Here is a 17,226-nt window from a genome sequence, read left to right as displayed (position 1 = left end):
TATGGAATTAGAGGTGGTCATAGGGGGAGAAAATGAGGAAATCGTAACCAAAGTCAGTGGTTTTTGTGGCTGGCTTTTTCTGGATTTATACTAATGAAAAAAGAAATGTGCTTCTGTCCAGAAGATCAATTCCAAAACAAATAAAAACACTGTCTCACTAGCTGTAAAGAGATGCCCTCACTTTCAATAAGGGCCTGGGAGGAGGAAGGTCCTTGGAGAATTATCTAGGAGTGGATGACATACAATTTTGTTTGCTAAACATTCTTGACCTTGTGTCCTCTATAAAAATAGTTTCTTTCAGTGCAGCTGAGAAAGCTGTGATTTTGCTGTCCAGTCAATGCAGGCCTGCCTCCTACATCATGGTGAACATGGGTGTGGCTTCATTTCCCAGTATAAAAGCAAAAGGTGGTAGGCTTAGCCATCTCCTATTCCAGTGACTCAAAAACACTGCTTCCTCCTTCCTCATTAAGAATCCTCCACCGGGAAAGCGCGTCCTATGATTGGAGCTCAAAGTTTTTGAGTGTGTCTAAGACCCCGCATATAAAATATTTCTCTGTTCCTGTCCTGTTTTACCCCTTTTGCCTACCCCTGACTTATTAGGTTCCCCACTTCCGGGGAGCCCTGTGGTATCAGGACGAACATTTTGATGTAATCCCACTGCTGTGGGGAGCTATCTAAGCTGGAGGATTTATTAGTTGTGAACGTTCATTTTTGTTTTTCCTGGTCCAACGCCAGTAAATAAGTCACCCAAACCATGGCTGAGTGTCATTTGATAGGAAAAAGCTGGGATCACAAGGAAGCCTTCTGTCTTTCAACCCCCCCCCCCCGCAAAAAAAACCAAAAAACAAAAAAAACAAAAAACAACAACCGACCACCACCACCACAACAAACTGCTGAGGTAAGCACTGTCAAGCCCAGCTGCATCAACATGAGGGTGGTGAGACAAATGAGAGCTTTCACTGCTGGATATGGAGCTAGAGAGCCCCTGCCCTGGGCCTGCAAACCCACCGCAAACCCCAGGAACACAGGAATTAACGTGTGGCAAGGGACCGCTTTTTCAAACTACCAGCTCTGTCCATTTCGATCTTTCTCGCACATGAACACAGCTCATCTGAAAGGTGACTAGAGCTGCAAGTCTCCCACACACAGGCACGAACACACACGGGCACATACATACATGCACACACACACGCACACGCACGCACATGCATGTTGCTGGAACGTCATTAGAAGAACTTGATGGAATTACGCCGTTGTGAGTCGGTGACCCCCTGGCTCGCTGTACGGGGCAGGGAGGCCAGAGTGGGATTCGGGTTTGTTGGGGGGGGGGGGTGCTTCAGGAGGCCCAGGATGGGCGGAGGGAGGAGGTCAGAACTTGGGAGGGGACTGGCTCCCGCCAGGCCCGCCAGCTCCCTGTGACTGTTGCCTGGGCAATGGCTGGGGATGGTCAGGAATGCTTGGAGCCGGTATCCTTCTTTTGGACTCCGGGATGGAGCAGAAGGGGGTGGATGGCTTTTCTCTTTCTGTTTCTCCCTTTCATATTCAGCAGATTAGAGCTGCGGGTTGCTGTGGTGACCACGCGGAGGAGGGTTCCGCACACCTGCACCACCAATACCAGCCGCCAGTAGGACTTGGGCTGTCCCCGGGGCAGTTTTTTGCTGTGGGAAACACAACAACAACAACAACAACAACAAAAAGAGTAAAGGAGAAGGGGGTGGGGATGCAGGGAACAAGGAGGCAGAAAAGGAAGAGAATATATTCCCAGTGCAAGCCAGGGGAGTGTTGCTCTTTAATAAAAGGTGATAGGAATGCACAGGACACAGATGGTAGCCCAGAAACCTTGCCCAGGTAGCCAAAGGGACTGCTTAGGTGGGACAGGAAGCGGTGGGGGAGGGGGGTCACCCACAACCTAGAGCCACCAACTGCACACACCATGGAGGAAGGAAATCGTGAACACAGGGAGAGCTTTAAAGCTTCAGCTCTCTTACTAAGTAACAGAGGCGAGGCCTAAAAGGAAAGTTAGTCTGTGACTATCCAGAACTGAAAGCGACTTGCCATTTTTCTTCAGGGTGATTTTCGAACGAAGAGGAGTGCATTCTACTGTGGGAGAAATACCATTATGTCTGTTCTTTTACAGTTTGCAGAGACACGAGAGGGAGAGGAGAAAGGGGAGGGGGGACCTCGATGAGCTCCTGAAGTTGTGGAATGCTCTGGCATGGTGCCAGGTTGTGCTAATGAAGAAGTCAGCTCCATGCAGGGTCAGGGCCTCACCTCTCTCTCGGACACCCTGGGCTCTGCCTTTAGTCTGCCCCTTCTTCTCTCCATCTGCCTCCTCCTCTCCCTGTCCTGGGATTGCCTTCCGCATTGTTGTCTCTCTTTCCATTAACAAAACATCGACGCATTAGCCTGTCCAAAGCCCTCCACAATGACAATATTTACAGAAGCTTAAATAAAATATGTATAGAGAGATTGATAGTGAATATGCAATAGACCTTTTGAACTTAGACCATGCTGGGTTTGTTTGTTTGTTAAACTAGATTCTCCAGGCTGCTTCAGCTATTTTAATGTCTCTCAAACAATCCACTTAAAGGGAAAGATGATTAGAGAGAAATATTCTTTTAAAAATGTATTTTTCCTCTCTTCCAAGCAATGTAATTAGCAGGCAATGGGCCTTATGTCTTCCACTTTCAAAATAACTGAACCCCAGAACATTTCCTTGGGGTGACACAGTCTGTGTCACACAGACTGAAATGAGACAACTGTCCCATCAGCATATACACAAACAACACTGTACTGTTGTTCTTGAGGTCTTTACATACCCTCATATTGACTCTCACTGAGGGAATTTTGCAAGATGACCTAATCTTGGAATACAGTGTCTTTTCAAACCCATGTTTATGTGTCCCCACCTTTACTAGAAAGTTTATAAAACAGTTTCACAAGAAAGATAGCGGTACACTGGATCAGGGATTGGCAGCCTTTCTCTGTAAAGGGCTAAATATTTTAAGCATTGTGATCCATACAGTCTCTGTAGCAGCAACTTAACCCTGCTACTGTGATCCGAAAACAGCCCCAGACAACATGCAAATCAATGGCACGGCTATGTTTCAATAAAACTTTTTTGACAAAAACAGGCAGCACAGGCACCACATTTTGCCAACCCCTGCACTAGAGCTGTCCTCTTCTAAGTGTAACATCTTGAATAGGTCAGAATGCTCGCTAACTCTCAGAAAATTTCACTGTTCCAATGCCATTCTTTTCAGTTCCTCGTCTTACAGTGATATCTAATAACCGAGAACAAACAAGCAACAAAGTAGTTCAACTGAAGAAAGTCTCCAACCTGTTCACGTGACTAGAATTTCTTGATTCTGTTAAGAAAAAAATCAAATAAGAACCCTGAATGTAGGGGTGCCTGGGTGGCTCAGTTGGTTAAGCGTCTGCCTTCAGCTCAGGTCACGATCCCAGAGTCCTGGGATTGAGCCCCGCATCGGGCTCCTTGCTCGGCGGGGAGCCTGCTTCTCCTTCTCCCTCTACCTGCTACTCTTTCTGCTTGTGCTCTCTCTCTCTCTGTGTGTCAACTAAATAAATAAAAATTCTTAAAAAAAAAAAAGAACCCAGAATGTAAAAGAATAGTCCATTTTTGAGCTGTTACAGTGTATGTTCATCTTGTCTTGTAATGTGTGATCCTTTGGCAAATAAATGGCCGAGCACATTACATTTAGAAAGAGTAGAATTTGCGCTTCTTGATGGTCATGGATTTCAAGGGCCTATTTGGTGCCCAATTTTCTACAGAGTCTTGTGCCAAAATGCCTTTTATCACAGGGAGGCAAGCAGTGCATTGAAACATATTTTGTCGACTGGGCACCATATGTAGAAGTCACAGCCAGAGCTCCCTGCCAGTTCTCTTTCATAGGGGAGGATGGGTCTACAGAGGTTCAAACGTCTTACAGGGATTCATGCTTGAGAAGTCAGCAGGTAGGGGGGGTGACGGTACCAGCCTAAGTCTCATTCTGAGAACGATTTCTTTCCTAGATATAGATTTTGATTATTACTCTCTCTGAGATTTGTTCTTTATTTTTAGGAGTTGTATATGTTATTCCTGCTATAACTTTGTACACAGACAGCAGAAGGAAGTGGGAACATATGCTCACCTCATTCCAGTGTATGAATTCCAATGTGGATTATAATGTTGAGGCCCCATATGTGGTCTTATTCAAGCCTGAAGAGCCCATTCTTTGGGAATTACACTGATATCTGAGTATGGAGTTCTGAAAATTTGCCCTGATGGAAACCCTTGTCCATAAGTGGTGGAGTTCATCCAGAGAAACATTTCCATTTTCTGTCCCTGGGCAATCAATAAGGATTGAGAAGGCTGAATCCCAAGCAGAGTAATCATGTCCCAGGGCATTCCCACCAGACCTGGGGGCAAGAAGCAACACGAATGGATGGGAAGAATAAATTTGAATTCCGGGAGGAACATCCCAGAAATAGCTATGGTAAGAAACTTGAGGAAAAGCTAGGCTTGTTTTGGTCTGGCCAGTTTGGGATTCAGATTATTGTGATTCTTCCCAACCTGGGAAAGCCAGGGACACAGAGTTATAGTACTTCTTATGGTCCTTTGTTAAGAAGGACCAATTTAAATGTATTCCCCTTGTTGCTGCAGAAAAGACCTACCACGACTTCATTAGGGACATCAATGCAGATGAATTAGCCATTCAATCTGTAAGACATATGGAAATGAGCATTATATAGAAGAAAGGTTGTGGTTCCATTTTCTAAAAATAGTTAAGTGTGCAAAAAGATACAGAATGGGAGGTCCCCCTCCCTCCCGCGGACAGCTTGTAGAAGTGGAGAGATACAAATGATAGTCTCGCTCTTCTATTCCATCAGTAGTAAATATAAGGTTAAACTAAGGTAACCGGAACGTCATGCATGAAAATCCAGAAACAACATTATACTCTCATTTTTTATTTGTGTTCAGTACAAAATAAAAGGATTCGGGGTTAAGATTAAGATGAGACCTGGATAATGCCCATAATTTCATGTGAAAATGATGAAGAATTTTCACAAAAGAAATAGGATCCATTCTAAGAAGCCATTTTCCAGATGAACTTACAATAGGAAAGTCTTTTGACAGAATCTTTTGGTGTTACTGAGAAAGTCAGATATCAGTAAACTCTCACTCAGGGAAATATCATGGGCCTTCAAGAAACTTGGCATTCCCTTTCACTCGTTAAAACTGATTTGGGAAGTGACCATCATGGTACATTTTTAGTGCTTTGTTGGGGGGGAATCTATATAAAATCCATTATAATTTATGGAAATGGATTATGAGAGAAAATACAGGTGTTAGTGTCTCTTTCTCTGTGTTCTGCCAGATTAACTTTGGAGCAGACACCTGGTGAATCATTGTCTGGTAGGAGGGATTGCTTTGCACAAGTGCACTCTGGTTGTGATATCCAGATCATCTTCTACCCAGTTCTGCCACACAGTGAGGACTTGCCTGCCACTGAGGGTCAGGATTCTAACTGCTCTAATTGCTATTCCCATCTGCTGTAGAGAAGAAATCAATGTTTGTGGGTGGTTTTGTTTTGTTTTGTTTTGTTTGACCAAAGCAGAAAAAAATGATAAATAATATACCTGGAGAAAAAACCACTTCGCTATCAACCTTAATACCAAATAGTCAAACCAGTTGCAAGGGGATCAATTCAGAAAGAAGAAATAGATTTGGTGATTGAAGCTTGACTCTTCAACTTCAGGGCTAACATCAAACTCAGGTTAACGTCAGGGGCGCCTGGGTGGCTCAGTCAGTTAAACGACTGCCTTCGGCTCAGGTCATGATCCCGGGGTCCTGGGATCGAGTCCCGCATCGGGCTCCCTGCTCTGCGGGGAGCCTGCTTCTCCCTCTCCCACTCCCCCTGCTTGTGTTCCCTCTCTTGCTGTGTCTCTCTCTGTCAAATAAATAAATAAAATCTTTAAAAAAAAAAAAAAAAAACTCAGGTTAACGTCTAATGGAGAATATACCACTAGGGAGAAGAGAGGCAGCAAGGTAAAGAAAACCACACTTACCGTTTACCCCCGGTGTGCAGGACTTTAACTAACATCGCTAATGCCTACAGGAATCCTGTAAAATAGGTAAAACTATTCCATTTGCAGACGTGGAAACTGAAGCTCAGAGAGCTTCCAGAATTTGCCCAAACCTATGGCTGGCAAATAGGGATTCACAGGTTATCTATGAATTGGAGGTCTTTGGGACAGCCTGTCAACAAGAGTAATGATTTCTTAGTTTGGGTAAATCTTGTAAGAATGTAACTACCTGCAAAGGAATTTTAAAAACATCATCTCTGACAGCCAACCAGAACTACCATAAAAAACAAAGAAGTATGACTGACAATAACAAAAAAGTAGAAATATGTTCCTGGTTCCTTAATTTGCTCACAATTATTACTGCATTCATGACCCTAGCCCAAGTTGGCCATTTTCTGAGTCATAGCGACATACATAAATAGTAAGAGACAGAAGAAAATACCATTGTTTTTCAGGGTGAATTAAAGATGAAGAAACATACTTTTTTTGGAATAGTGTAATTTAGACAAAATAATATGATGCAAAATAATATGATGTCCATATTATGCGTGCCCTGTAAGGGAAAGAGAATTAAGTGTGGTTCTATTCAAAATAATGACTATGGAATTTAAATGATTATAGTTTATGTCGAAAGAAAGGGAGGAAGGAAGGAAGGAAGGAAGGAAAGAAGGAAGGAAGGAAGGAAGGAAAGAAGGGGATAGATGGACTCAGTAGATCATACGGAGCCATTGGAAAAAAGTCCACTTTCCTTAGTATGGTTAAAAACTGTGCATTGACAGGATATTATCAATAGTCTTTTAAAACCTCAGTAAAAGAAGCAGTGAATTTCTTCTGACATACTCGATGTCCAGAAATGCGAAGTTAAAGTTCTAGAGCCTTGTTGATTTCCTTGAGGAAGGACAAAAACAGCCAAGGGGAATTCAAACTGCCTTGTCCTTAAAATGCTATCAGACGCGAAGCGCTACTTCCCTTAGGGTCTGATTAGCACAGGGACTTCGGTGGTTTACAGAGCACAGGCTGAAAGATGGTAAAACACAGGAGCAGCTGGGGTGACCCTGTTCATCAGGGGCTCTAGGTTCTGAGGGTGACGTAGAGTTCCTGGATATCCCTCTCTGTGGTGGGGAAGTCCGGGAAATGGGGCAGATTGATGAAAAGTCTAACTGCTGAAAATACGTGCCTCACCTTCTCCTACCTTCAGATTACGTGTCTCTGCATTTTCCTTCAATTTAGTTTGAAGCCCCAGGCCTGTATGAGGCATCTTGTCAGGTATGATAAAAAGCACTGGAGAAATAGGGTATAGTCTGCTCCCAGATACCTCAAATAGCCCGGAAGGGGGAAAGCAACAAGTATGCCTCTAGAAATTTGCCAGCCAAAGGCAAGACAACTTACCACGTGTCTAAATATTTCAAGTATGTAAATCATGCTAATAACGTTTACATTAAATCTGTTCTATCCTCCAGTCTTGAAAACAAAGAGTCCTTCTGTTTACCATGACTGTAAGACCAGATTCACATTACAAGTGTTACATTCCTTAGAGCTCTGCAAGGAACATGGCAGCTTTCAGAGAATGGGACATGGACTCCCCGTCCATGCAGGTCTCCTTCCTGCCCCATGGGGGGCCTCAGGCCTCCACATACACACTGCAGCCGGCCTCTCCTCGGCTTCCTGGGGCCAGGTATTGGTGGCACGTTCCATCTTCTGGAGAGAAAGACCCAAAGAAGAGGCCAGCACAGGCCTAAGAGTGGCCTCAGGGAACTCTGGGAAGAAAATTCTGGAGTCTTGGGTACCTGGAGTATGGTCTAGAAGGGGAGGCACAGGCTACAGGTGAGAATAACCCTTGGGCCCTCAGACACCTGCCTTGGTGGAGGGGCATGGCCTGTGGAAAGCCAGAACTTGGGAGCTGCTCTTGCTGGGATCTGAGGGCAGTATTTACAAGCAAGGTGTTAAAATTGGACAAATATAGTTCCTCATAAGTATTATCCAAAGACCCTATTTCAGCCTAGATTTTGTTGGATTGGTATTCTTCAACTACCATGAAGAATAAGAGAAGGCATATGCTAGGCATTTCCAACTACTTATGTTCTCTGACAAAATAAAAACGATGGAAAGGGCTCGTTTTAAGTGTACCAACCTTCATAGCTGAATTTGCAGATATTTGTAGCCACTTACTGGTCTGTTAACTCTTTTTTAAAATAAATGTAAAAGTCATTATCATCATGTTAAGTTTTCTTTAGCTGGAAGTTTTAGGATTCCAATTCATTTTTGGAAACATGTCTTCAAGTATGAGCCTTCTACATTTTTTTCATTGTAACTGGTGCAGAAATTTCCCTCAAGCTTCTCTTATTATTTATGTCATTGTGCATTTCTCTTTCTGTTTACCATGACTGTTAATCATTTATACTTTAGCCTTTACCTCACCTAACCTTTGATCATCATGTTCATATTGACTTTCAGGTACCTTAGTCATCAAATGATACAATCACTCTATTGCCCTTGTTTTGAATGACTTCTTTTTTTCTCTACATTTTTCTGAATATCCAGTCTTAACTACCAACACTGGCTTTTCTTGCACCAGTTCCAAATTGCATGGTATATCCTTTTCTGCAACAATACATTGTGACTTAGCCAAAGATTATTCTATTTTTTTCTTCTTTTTCCCAGATATAACTTTTTTTAAAAATGTTTTTTATTTATTTATTCATGAGAGTCAGAGAGAGAGAGAGAGAGGCAGAGGCAGAGGGAGAAGCAGGCTCCCTGCCTAGCAGGGAGCCCGATGCGGGACTCGATCCCAGGACCCTGGGATCATGACCTGAGCCGAAGGCAGACGCTTAACCATCTGAGCCACACAGGCGCCCCGACCCAGATATAACTTTTTGCATTAATATATTTAAGGTTCTCTATGTGTAAATGTCTGTGATTTAAGATAAGTTATTTGAAATTTTAAGTAGATTCTTCCAAGTCATTTATTATTTTTGAATCGCAACTGTATAGCTATGCTTTCTAAAAATAGATCTTCTGCAAATTTCATTAATTCTTTGGCATATTCAGGCTCCTTACTAAGTGCATTAAAATGGAAATGAGATGATTGCTCATTTTGTCAACAATTTTCAAAGTGACATTGGATAAGACCCTTATTACTAATTATAATTTAGTCTCATTAAATTTGAGCCTATCCAGTTCCTAAGTCACTCCCATGTGTAGTATATTATGAACCCAAGGAAGATAAATTATTGTTGTTCACTAGTTAGTATGTGGGATCTGGTTCCTTATTTTGGAAAAGTAAATTAGTGGAAAGTCCACACCAAGTCCAGACTGAGGGTTGGCCTTCAGATAAAGGAGCAGGAAAGGTGACAACCTACAGACTCTTACCTCGGTGTGGCTGCTGAACACTATCCTCATTCCTTTAGCAGGTGGCAGAGGTAGATTACTTGACTTAGGCCCAGGTCCAAGTTTCACTTCTAATTCTTAGAAGCTTCCAGATTTAGTCAAATTATCTACCCTCTTTGGGTCTCAATATCAATAGTTTATAAAAACAGAACAATAGACTCTCTTTAAGGTCACTTTTAACCTTTACAATCTATTTTTCGATTGTTCTAGCAGGTCTGAAAGTTTTCCCCGTCAGTAACTAATGAGTCACTGAAAGGCTGGACCACAGAGATTGGAGCATTATCTCCATACTCCCATGGTGAAGATGCACTGAGCACTTTCACAGAAGTATGTATTTTCAGTTTAGTGACAGGTGACTAGAAGCAGAAAGTAGGTCTGAGAACACAGCAACTTGAGAATGTCAAATCAGGGAGAGTGGGCAAGGGGAGCAAAGAGGAGAGTGTCAGAGGAAAACAAGGAGCCACTGAAGGCATCCTGGCTAGGGACCTTCCTGGTGAACATGGCCCGCCAATCATTGCCAAGCTCTGAGGTTGCTAAGTTAATGTGGACCGAGATCATCAGTAGTCACTGTAACAATGTCTCATATCTTTCAGTGTGGTAGAGAATTGAGTTAGGTACTAGACAGATAGTAATTTCCTCTTGAGTCTTCTTGTTCCCACACTACCTGTCTACAGAGAATCGTATCCATCATTAACACTCCACTCCAAGGCTAACTTCTTCAAGTCTCTTCTCCACTGTCACCAGGCAGAACTAACTTCCTCTAACTCTGAGTGCCGAGGGCACGTTACCACCATTTCTCTCAGTGTTCTCTCTCATTTGGCTCCACATTGGCAGGAGGTATTCCGATATGTATCTCTCTCTCTCTCCCCTTCCCCACCCCTTACCTGCAACCTGTGTGAACAGGCCAAGAAGGACAGCAATCCCTGTCTTCTCTTTCCAACCCTTTCCAATCAATGTTCTGCTCCCCTCCAGACCTTTCCTTAGGATTCTCTAGAGCCTCATTGGGAAACCAAAAAGTGAACATGAATGGTGTCTTTTCCTCTACGTTCCTACTGTTATAATCCAAGTTCTCCTTCAGACAATGTAAATAGTTCTGACTAATTCAAGGAAGGTTGGGAAGTGAGGGTAAGTAAGAAAAATACAAAGATTGATATTTCTCCATCTTATCTTGCTACACTGCTACACTTGAGTGACCACCTTGGCTCCTAGTGTGTAATAATAATTATTATAATTATTTCTATATAATTATAATCATAATTATTATTACGTGTAGTTTTTGTAGGCAGCATCTTAACCAGGGATTTCCATCAAAATCACCAGATAGGTTTTTTACATCTACGTACCTGGGCCCAGTGCTGGTGATCCTGATTCAGTAGGTCAGGGCTAGTTCTGGTATCTGAATATAAAACTCTCCGGGAATCTGGAGCACCACACAACTTTAGGTGAGAAGCTCTTATCACTTAAAACTCAGGGCTCTGAAACCACAGACTCGAGCGTGACCTTGAGCAAGTTACTTAGCTTCTCTGAAGATTACATACATACACATTTATAACATTTTATGCTTTAAAGAATTGTGGTGGAATTTTCATCTGGGCTTAGAGTAAATGGATATGCCAGTTTATTTCAGAGAACATACTCTATGTTTAAAGCAAACATCTGGAAACAGGTGCTGGCTTTTTGTTTTGTTTTTGTTTTTGTTTTTTTCAGCTTTATTGAGGTAGAACTGATGTACAACTAGATTTTATTTATAACCTAAATTTTGATTTGGTCTGCTATATCGCCCTACTAATCAGTTTTGGAGTTAAGAAAGTAATGTGGTTTGTTCGGGTTCAGCTCCCTGAGAATCAGTTTTGCACTGTATCTACCTAGAATTAACCCACCATCTTTGACATTTTGGGAAATGTTATTTTCTCCCCCCACCCCAGAAGATTGTTTGTGAGAGTTATTCTGTAATATTTGTGACTTTGAAGGACTGTATACAGGTTGATGTTCCTTTATAAGGATGAATATTTTTCTTTCTGAATCCACTTCGATTTACTTTCTCAAATGTGTCACACTTCCCAAGAACGTTCTTCCCAGTGAGTATGTGCATAGCAAGAGAGGTCTTCGGGCCATTGTGTTAATAGCTAATTTTCTGGTTCCCTGATTTGAAAACATGTTAGTTTTTAAAATCACCTTTCCACACCTTTGTAAGCTTTTCTCTTCTGACCTAGAGTGTTCCTGCCTGATCCATCTAAATTCTCCCCATTCTTCAGGTCTCAATTTTTATAAGATCTTCTCTGCTCTCTCCTGCTTTATTCATGGCCACCTTTCATTTTGTCTATGAGTTATTGTCTATACTGTGTATTTAACATTTATCATATGCTCTGGCATATTTTAATATGTTGTTTCATTGTTTCAGGAATGTGTCTTGTCTCCCTAATTCTTTAAGCATCAGGCAAACAGAGTCTCTGTGGAATATTTCTGTGCTTCCTCCTCAGTGCCAAGCAGGGTCTCGCAAATAGCATGTGCTATTCCCCTCTGAGGAATACTGATTGAGGAGTATTGCTCTTTTTTTTTTTTTTAAAGATTTTATTTATTTATTTGACAGACAGAGAGATAGCGAGAGCAGGAACACAAGCAAGGGGAGTGGGAGAGGGAGAAGCAGGCTTCCCGCCGAGCAGGGAGCCCGATGTGGGGCTTGATCCCAGGACCCCGGGGCCATGACCCGAGCCGAAGGCAGACGCTCAACGACTGAGCCACCCAGGTGCCCGAGGAGTACTGCTCTTACATCTAGTAAATAATTATACATGCTATTATTAAAGAAGATCGATCAGAGCATTATTTATTTGGGCAGAAACAAAAGATTCCTTCCTACTGCTGTTGACTCTTTTGGCCTGACATTCTGCTACCAATGAAAACTACTTCACGAGCTTGATCACTGGAAAAATCAGGGTACCTTCTGCTGACATTAGGATTAACTTGCCTCATCTCAGTTTTTCAGAAATAAGAGAACCAGGCTGCATATTCTTTCCTTTCCTGTAAAAAAAATAAGAAGAAGAAGGAGACGGAGAAGACTTTCAAGCATGTTATTTCAATTAGAGTACAGTAATATTTACTGGCCTTCCTAGATGCCAAACACCGAGGTCCTTGTTTTGTCCTAGTTGGGTTTCAACTCCATCTGTCCAGAGTTGAGGCTTCCCCAAGGATTCCTAGAAGCCTATTTCTTATCTACTTCCTTTCCCAAGGTTTCTGGCAGCTTTGCACAGTGGCTAGGGCTTCTCATGCAGTTCCTGATACTGTTTCATGTTCCTTTTCAGAAAGCAGGGGCAAGTGAGGGATCTAAGTGCTATGAAATGCTCACCGTAGCCGAGGCTGGGGTACAGGTATGGGCTGTGGCTCAGGAGCATGTGAGAGTCTTTCTCACTGAATCAAAGCTTTATCTACTTATAAAGACAAAGGCATTGTTCTCCTCAGCATTGCAATCCTAGCTCCTGTCACTTTGCATACCACGAAGTTGGCAACTGATAAGTACTTGTTGAATAAACACAGGAGATCAGATGCTATCACTTCCAAGAAGCCTTCCCTGGTCTACCGAGTAGAACTGATTACTTCCTTTACTGTGTTCCAAAGCACCACGCATCCTCCTTCTCTAATTAAATTTATCTTACTGAATGGCACTGCTCTGTACACAGTGGATTTATCTGTCTTAGTGATTCTTTGATAACAAGGCCTGTTTTACCTATTTTAGTATCGCCAACACCAAGTAAGCACAGTGCTTAATGAAACAGCCGTGTAAAATTGTTCCCTATCTTCTGTAAAGGTATCACCTGTAGCATTATTCATTACATTTCACAGTATCCTTTTTAGATTTTTCCAGAAATTTCTCTCCGTAATTATATCCAGAATATATGTGATTTTTAGACAATACTTTTGCCTTCGTTCCAGGAACACTATATTTTGTGTCTTTCCAGTTATATTTGGACCCATCCATAGTAAGGATTCAAAGGCAAATGTTCTTGTATTAGCCTTACCCTTGGCTCCAGTGTAGGTACCCAGCATTTTTTACCTTTGCATTTCCTGCCTACTTCTGAGAGATGCTATTTGTTGTATTAGGTGTCACATAACCTTCCTTAAATCCCTCTTTTGAAGGAAGATGGAGTAAAAGTATACACCTATAAAATAGTCTGTGTACACTACATTTATTCATGCATTCAACAAAATGAAGCTAGAAATCATTGAAAAATCAGGACCGAATACAATACACTGCTCTAAATTCCTTTAACTTGAAGAGGTGACACTCAATGGAATTTAGGATAGACTGAATATGAGTAATGGATTGGGAGGTGTCAAAACTCATACAACTCTTTGGATGGTGCCATTCCTTGAATTAGGGAAGAGAGGAGGAAGCCCAGATTTGGGGAGGCACTGAGAAAGCAACTGTAATGCAAATAATAATTATCCTAACTCACAGCCCTGTAGCCTTGTGTGGTTCACAAAGCATTCTAACACAAAGGATCATTACAGTAATGAACGTTTGTATAGTGATCCGAGGTTTTTACAGATTATTTCATTTGTATCTTACAGCAAGTCTGTGAGTTGGCAAGGGCCAATAAACTGTCATTCCCATTTTGCAGAGGAGGAAGCCGAGTTTCTGAGGGGCTCAAGGACTTGGAGACGGTTGTTGGAAGGGGTTCTTAGGTGTAAGAGTTCTGATTTGCTGTCTTATGGTCAACCCCCTCTCCCCCCACTTTACTGCTGCTTCTAGGTTGGAAGCACATCATAGCCAGAGTGAGGGGCTTGAGGGGATGATGTAGCCTTCTGGCTGTGTGAAAGAAGACAACAACTGCTAAAGTAAGCATTATTATTAAATCTTCCCCATTCTTCAAGCTTTATTACCAGATGATTATTTCCTGTGAACTGCTTGCAACGGTGACCTGAAGCTCCAGCTGCCTGATTTGTTCCGTGTAACTGTTCCTTAGTCTTCCGGGTGGGAGCTCCATTCTGTAGAATGATACACCCGAACATTTAACTGGATTGTTAATTCTAAAACCATCTTAAACCAAAGTAGTAAATGACATTCCTGACATAATCTGCTGTTTTTGAGTAAAGTATGAGCCAGCAGCAGGTGATAGGCATGAAATATTGATCAACTGACTGATTAATGTGTAGGTTTCATAGAGAATAGTAATTGATAACTGAGGCTTGGAAATATTATCAGACTTGTGGTTAGAGATATTTGCACACACCATGAGCAAATGAGAACTTACAGCATGCATTTATTTGAATACAAAGAGATAACTTTCCAGTTTGATCTTGTGTACCTCTGTGCGCATAATCAGAAAACGAGAAGTTGGATTCAGGGGGGAGAGGGTTACGTCGACGGCCATGACACGATTATACCTTCAATGTATGGCCTCTTCCTGAGAAGGACATTTTCTGATTTCTCTATCTTATTTTTTTTAAGATTTATTTATTCATTTATTTGAGAGAGAGAGAGAGAACAGGGGGAGGGGGGGAGGGAGAAGGAGAAGGAGGAAGCAGACTCTCCAGTGAGCGAGGAGCCTGACGTGGGACTTGATCTCATGACCCTGAGATCATGACCTGAGCCAAAATCAAGAGTTGGATGCTTAACCAACTGAGCCACCCAGGCGCCCCTCTGATTTCTCTATCTTAACGACATTGCTGGATTAAAAGCTGAGTAGTAAGCCTTGACACTCCTAACCGGTCATAGGTCACAAACCCCACAAACACACCCCTTCTGATATAAGATCACAATTATCGCCAGGTGGCCACCACAATGCCTTCTCCGTGCTTTGTCTGGTAAGACAGGTTTTAGATGGACTCTAGGTTTGAAAAATAGGTGGTTAAGACATTCTTGCAAGTGCTAGTTCTCATCCCTAAATCAAAGAAGACCAAGGAGGCATTAGATGAAATATGATGCCGACTCGGTTTTCAGACAGATTTTCTGGAAATCTGTGACCTCCACCAATCTTCTGGGGAAAAAACAAAAAACACCCAAAAAACTACCATACATTTCTGAACGTTTGGGCCAGGCTCCCTTAGTCAGTTCTCTATTTTTCTTACCACCCAGAGACTGAAGCATTTGGCATACGTGGGATCCTAGTATTTTGGAGCTGGAAGGGAAGCTCTCCCACCCTGGTTTTATCTGTAGGCTGGATAAAGGTTTGGGATTTAGCAATAGGCTTTGCTAGCTCAGCTTGTGAAAATCACATTCTTTATCAACTCCCCAGATGGTTTAGATCATTAAAAACACAACAAAACAAAACAAAAGCCCTTCAGAGTGTACACTGTGAAGATATTCTCTAATTTCCAAGAAAAATAAATATATGTCGAATTTCTCACAGATTTCTCACACTTTCTCAGTATACAGCCTGAATTGCTGTGTTGAATGGGGAACTTAAAGCCATCGTTTTTGAAACTGCAAAGCCTTGTGCTGAATACTTAACTTCCAGCAGCCCCTTTGCCTTTCTAGCTTGTCCATCAGCCCAACTCTAAGTCAGTATTTATCTACTGGGGCTTAGCTTACACTGAAAAGTGGATGTCTTTATTCAATGAATTTGGGGCAACTGGCTCTCAATAAGTAACAAAAACAAAAAGGCTGTTTCAAGTCAAAGAGACCTCAAGAAACGATCCCACCATCTGCTGAGGAGAAAGAAATGAGCCCCTGGGCCCGTAGCTCTTTACTGAATAGAAGAAATAGTATTGTCGTCTAAATTTTCTGCAGCGCCCTTTGGATCAAAATATGATAATCGCAGCAAATAGATGCAGCATAAAGATGCGGCCACACTTAATGGAGACTCAAAGGGCCAGGCCGCTGCTTGGCTTGGACCGTGTACTGTCACTTGGAAGTAAAACTGGGGGGCTGAGGGGATTGCGGTCGGCGGCAGAAAGGGAGACCTTACGATCAGCCGGCATGCACCAATGGATAAATGGCTGGCATTTGCAGGGCTGCCTTGCAGGGGAGCTTTTAGCGGTTTGCCACTGCCAGCTGATGTCTCTGTGAACATCAGTGCCAAGAAGCCAAAAATGAAAGCAGGTGCAGGGGCAGAGGAACGGAGTGTTAGGGAAGGGGGGAGGGTACGGGGAGGGGGTTTTTCAGCAACAGAACTTCTGTTGTTAAAAATTGGTTGCCTTCATTAAAACCTAAACAATGCCTCACTTTAACTCTGCCTAACATTTTTAGCCCACTAGAATCCTGCGCACACACTTAAGACCAGCCTCTTACATTTATGCGCTGGACTAAGAGACTGTGTTTTGTTTGTCTCTCTCCAAAGCTGTGGATTGTCTGCGAGACGGCTGAACTCTGATTAGAGCAGCTTTCCTTCTGACACCCGGAGCATCTGCTTCGGCAAGTGCTGCCCCGCGGCTCCCCTCCCTCTCCCCAGTGCCCCCTCTTCAGAAAGTCCCACTTCTGCAGAACCAGGGCCTGGGAACAGGGAATATTCCTGAACTCGGCGTGTCTTTGCCGAACCCCGGTGCCAGTTCAACTCTCTGAAATGCTGCTTTCCGATGAGAAAACAGACGGGACTCAGCGCCGCCTGCAATTTACATTCCCTCAAAAGCTCCATGATCCTGCAACATTGTTCCCCAAGCCCGCCACAAGAGACAGCAGGGGAAAACAATAGGGGTAACCGAAAGAGAAAAGGAATAAAGGTAAGGGTTCAGGACCAAGAGAGGAAAAGAACTAAGGCTTGCCACAGGGCACAGTAAAAATCGAGAATAGAACAGAAAAGACATCTGCCCCCTCGG

General features: G+C 42.7%; 1 long non-coding RNA gene across 1 annotated transcript in view; it reads left to right on the top strand.

Moving 5' to 3' along the window:
* The first annotated feature begins 12,575 nt into the window (after positions 1 to 12,575).
* The window catches only part of LOC145717019 (uncharacterized), a 43,071-nt gene continuing 38,420 nt past the window's right edge, over positions 12,576 to 17,226 (top strand). The window contains exon 1 of the long non-coding RNA XR_014139995.1: positions 12,576 to 14,307. This is a non-coding gene — a long non-coding RNA (uncharacterized LOC145717019). The remainder of the gene's footprint in view (positions 14,308 to 17,226) is intronic.

The sequence above is a fragment of the Leptonychotes weddellii genome, chromosome 14, assembly GCF_054177405.1.
Source record: "Leptonychotes weddellii isolate Sample4059 chromosome 14, ASM5417740v2, whole genome shotgun sequence".
Taxonomy (NCBI): Eukaryota; Metazoa; Chordata; class Mammalia; order Carnivora; family Phocidae; genus Leptonychotes; species Leptonychotes weddellii.
The sequence above is the reverse complement of the archived record's forward strand: the minus strand, read 5'-3'. Positions and strand labels throughout refer to the sequence as shown.